Below are 5,061 nucleotides of genomic sequence, written 5' to 3' on the forward strand. Positions count from 1 at the left end.
CAAGCTATTGTTAGAGCAGAATATTAATTAAGAAGTGTCTCTAGTCTCTACTAGTTAGTGCACTAACCTTAATAATGTGCTTTGTTATCTCTAACCTCTTGTTCCTTTTTGTTATTGCAGGAATGGATTCAGAGGAAGTTGAAAAAGGAGATCATCGGCACCAAGATAGCAACAGGTAGCAGGAATCTGGTGTGTGGTTGTTTCGTCCTAGTAGCGGGCTTGTTGCTTGCTAACTCAGATCTGACAGCTCCCACAAAGCAAAAGCAAACATAACTCTGCTTTCAGCAAGCAGGAGCTATCGAACAGCTCCTGCTTGCTGAAAGCAAAGTTTTCATCTCTTTCCCTGTACTCAAACATGTGTGCAGGGAAAGAGATGAAAAATGCTCCTGCAATAAGGGACCTGCTATTTAAAGCAGCTCCCTACTTGCGGGAGCAGTGTCAGCTCCTGCAGTATTTGGGGAACCGGCTAGGACCACCGGGTCCTTCAGGTTCACCCTGCGGTCTTGTCCTGGCAGCAAGCATCTTGCTTGTCTGCCACTTTTTTTGCAGTTTTATATAGCGCCAACTCGACCCAAAGGTATTGGAGTGCCTTACATGAGCACCAGTTACGTTACACAAGGACACACTCATATCTTGGGAGGCAAAGGGAGATTAAGCTATTTGCCCAGAATCACAGAATGTCAAGCCAACACCAAGACTCAAACCTGATTCCCCAGCTTCAAAGTTAGCAGCTGTAGCCATTATGTTACATCTTTTGAAGTCATTCTATGAAGAGACCATTGCAATAGCAATAGCCTCTCCATAGAAGGACTTCAAAGCAGAACACAAGCAAGATTTTTGGTTCCAATGTTACAGTTATGTTTTGAATCACAGTAGAACAGAGTGATGTCTGGCCTACTGGTAAAGCTCTTGTCCTGCCACGCCATAGGTTGAAGGTTCAAATCCTGGTTTCTCATGGCAGCGTGTCTGTTTATTTATTAGTGTTGAATGGTAAAAATTCCTTGTGATGAAATGTTGAAGTATTTTTCCAGGTAAAATCTTTGGGTTGACTTTCATAGTTATGTCTGGACACTGCATAGTCAGGAATAACCTCCAATGTAGTAGTTAAGGTCTTAGACACACGTTGAAGGTTGAGGGTTCTAGTAGAGGTGCATCTGTGGTCATTTCCCTGCTTTTTTTTTTTTTTACTTCATATGTTTAAGGTGCATAGTGAGCGATAATCTCACTCTTTTTAATTTTAAATTTGTTCTACAATATCTCATTCTAAGCATATCATTCATCAACATCTAGAAAAACTTTCTCTGTCAAAGTATTCCTCTTAATATCTCTCACTCCCAACCTCTCATTTTCTTTCTCTCTCTCTTGTCTATCCCATAATGGCGTTTTAAGATCGGGTTTGCAATGGTCTCCATATACAATGACTTCAAAGTGTCAAACTAGCAAGATGTTTGGTTTGAATGTTATAGCTATGATTTGATGCACAGTACAGCAGAGCTACTTGTGACTTGTGACTTACTGGTAAAGATCGTTGCCTGACAATCAGTAGGTTGAGGGTTCACATTCTCCTATCTCATGGACGTGTGCCTGTTTATTTACTAGTGTATCGAATGTTAAACATTCCTGCAACATTGAAGTCGTTTTCCCAGGAAAATCTTTGCATTGCGGCCAAACCCCTCTAACTACTTAACCCCAGGACCTGCAGTCAACACCTGCCAAAAGCCATGCGTGGCATGGGGTTGGGTGGTTGTAGGGGGTGGGCCTAAGCCCATCCGTAGCTTGGTGTTGGGTAGTTATAGGGTGTTGGTCATAGGCTAGGCCCTGTGGCCAACCTCCTTCTTTGGCAGTATGCGACAGTGGTTGGATTAACGTATTACTTTACGTAAAAAAAAAAAAACATTTTTACAGGGACATTATATTATAGTTAGTAAATAGAATTTAAAATAACATAGAAATGTACTTAAAAAATCAAAGGTTTTAGGGATGTTATAGTTATGCTCACAATTCAAACATAAAAAAATCATAGAAGTTCACCTGTCATATTTGGAGTAATTTCAAGTAACTATAGCACATGCCCTAAGTTAACTATAACTCACGCCCTTGCCATGCATTGCTAATTACCTCAGCTATTACAGCACTCATGACATCTTTGCTAACATCATTGATAATGTCACTGTAACATTTGCACCAAAATTATTGATGAGATAAATGTGTATGGCAGGGGCACGAATTACAGTTACCTTAAGGCACACTTAAAAAAGAAAGGTTACAGGAACCTTATAATTAAGTTCTAAATTTACACTTACAAAACCATAGAAATTCAGCAGTTGAATTTCTATGGTTTCTCGGCGTGTAAATTCAGAACCTAACTATAAGGTCTCTGTAACCTTTGTTTTTTCAATTTTTTTCAATTATTTTTAATAGCTATAAGGTCCCTGTAATGTATGTTTTTTTCAAGGAATTTCTACGTTTTTTAACGTTAAGTAATTTTAATTATTTCATGTTTATCCAACCACCGCCATGCATGGCCTGCAGCCAGGCCCTGTGCCCTACCCCTTTATACACGCAATCACACACCATGTATGGCCTTTGACCATGCGCAGCAGTAGACCTGCGGCCAGGTCCTGCGGCCTGCCCTTATATAACCCAACCACGCATTACCTTTGGCTGTGCATGGCATGGGTTGGTTGCAGGGCCTAGCCAAACCTTGCACCATGCACTGCCTTTGGAGGCCAGGCCTTTGGTGTCCAAAACGTTATTAACCAGTCACCCCCAGCCTTGGGAAACAAATGCAAAGGGGTTAGGGTAAGAATACTATAACCCCCTAACTTGGTACTGTGGTTCCACTGGGAACCCGCTTATGCAAAAATGCTTAGTTTTTAAATTTTGCTGCAAATTTGCTGCAAATTTATTTTTAAAGTGTGGTCTCCACCATTGTATTCCAAAAATATATATATATATATACACACATATATTCCAGAAAGACACCTCCATTGTCAGAGGAAACGAACCCTGCAGGGCAGCTTTGAATTGTGAGATGGAGCATTCTGCCCATTATAAATCCACAGTAAAAGAAATATCGAAGCCCAAGTTCAGAATAATTCCAGGAATTTATTCATGGTAACATGTGCTTGCGCAAATCTAATCCTAACGTGTTTCGGTGAATGTGCCTTAATCACAGGAAAAAGTTAGAAGTAATCAAATTCAAGTGCTTTTAAGCTTGAAAGTCACGTTATTCCATAATACCAGCATACATGTCCCATAGTGCACCAAACTTGTTGTTTCATTCTATGTTTCCACTGCGATGTAATATAATGTTCAGTGTTACTGATAACATCCATTCAGCGTTGCTTATTAACATTTAACATCACAGTCATAATCATTCTTGGTAAACATTTAATTCAAATTCAAAGTGGCCACGAGCATCCATAATACTTATAGTCCAAAATCAGTCTTCAAACCTTAAGAAACTTACTGCTGCCTTCATTGTCTATATCAAGCCAGGAAATCGGAAGATGCTAAGAGAAAGGTAATTAATCTCTCCTTTGTCCCTTTCTTGTCTCAGTGACAATGTACATATATCCGGTTTAGTGCCATGTCAAGCTGGCAAGTGGGTCATGCCCCCATCATAAATTTCAGAAAAGACACCTCCGTTGCCGGGGACCCCCAACCCTGCAGGGAGGCTTTGAATGGCAGGGATAGAGCAATCTGCCCATTATAAATCCACAGCAATTTATAGATATATATATATATATATATATACATATATATATATATATATATATGTATATATATATATATATATATATATATATATATATCCAGTGCAAAAGAAATATCAAAGCCCAAGTTCAGAATATTTCCAGGCATTTATTCATGATATATATATATATATATATGTATATATATATATATATATGACAATTGATCATTGTTTCAAGAAATACGTTCAATGTGGATAATAACAAAGCAGTCCAAGTCTCTTGAGCAGTTCAGGATTCAATTGAGCCACAACAGGCAATACTCCAATATTTTGAATATATTGAATATTTTTTACAACCATTAGTCAAAAGCTTACTATCCCATATTCAGGATACTTCTGATTTTCTGAGGAGAATCTTTGATGTACAATGAAAGAGAACATGCTAATAAAGTGTCTTGATGTATCTTCATTGTATATGAGTATACGCCATGAGGACAGACTGCATGCAGTAGCGCATTTTTTGAAAGCAAGACCTATTAACTTTGCTGCACACAAAGTACTAGAAATGATTCAATGGTGCCTTACATGCAATATTTTCTCATTCAATGGGGAAGGGTTCCAACAGATGGGTGGGACAGCAATAGGCACCAGCTTCACTACCAGCTATGCAAATTTGCATACGGGCTGGTGGGAGGATGCAACAGTGGTCGGAACACATTACCTTATGGGCCAGGTACATTGATGACCTATTTGTACTATAGAGGGGAGACATCAGATCAGCTGAGGAGCTTGTACGAGTCATTAACCCCTTCGCTGCCAGGCCTTTTCGCCTCCTGTGCCGAGACTTTTTTTGGCTATTTGGGGCAGTTTGCGCTTAGGCCCTCATAACTTTTTGTCCACATAAGCTATCCTCACCAAATTTGCGTCCTTTTTGTCCAACATCCTAGGGATTCCAGGGGTAGCCAGACTTTGTGGGTTCCCCTGAAGGAGACCAAGAAATTTGCCAAAATACAGCACAAATGTTGTTTCGTTTAAAAAAAATGGGGAAAAAAGGGCTGCCGAAGAAGGCTTGTGGTTTTTTCCCTGGAAATAGCATCAACAAAGGGTTTGCGGTGCTAAAATCACCATCCTCCCAGGTTTCAGGAACAGGCAGACTTGAATCAGAAAACAAAATTTTTTGTGCTTTGAGCCTCCTTCCAGTTAGTGACAGAAATTGGTATGAAACCAATGCTGAATCCCAGAAAGCTAAACAGTTCTGAAAAGTAGACCAACTTCTGAATTCATCAAGGCGTAGTTTGTGTAGATCCTACAATGGTTTCCTACATAAAATAACAACTGAAATAAAATAAAAAGTATTGAAA

The 5,061-nt window shown here is 39.5% G+C and overlaps 1 non-coding gene across 1 annotated transcript; it reads left to right on the plus strand.

Moving 5' to 3' along the window:
• The first annotated feature begins 332 nt into the window (after window positions 1–332).
• Window positions 333–444, plus strand: LOC138288641 (small nucleolar RNA SNORA64/SNORA10 family). Its single transcript, XR_011202502.1, has one exon. It is a non-coding gene; the product is annotated as a small nucleolar RNA SNORA64/SNORA10 family (small nucleolar RNA).
• The last annotated feature ends 4,617 nt before the right edge of the window (window positions 445–5,061 follow it).

The sequence above is a fragment of the Pleurodeles waltl genome, chromosome 4_1 (assembly GCF_031143425.1).
Source record: "Pleurodeles waltl isolate 20211129_DDA chromosome 4_1, aPleWal1.hap1.20221129, whole genome shotgun sequence".
NCBI lineage: Eukaryota > Metazoa > Chordata > Amphibia > Caudata > Salamandridae > Pleurodeles > Pleurodeles waltl.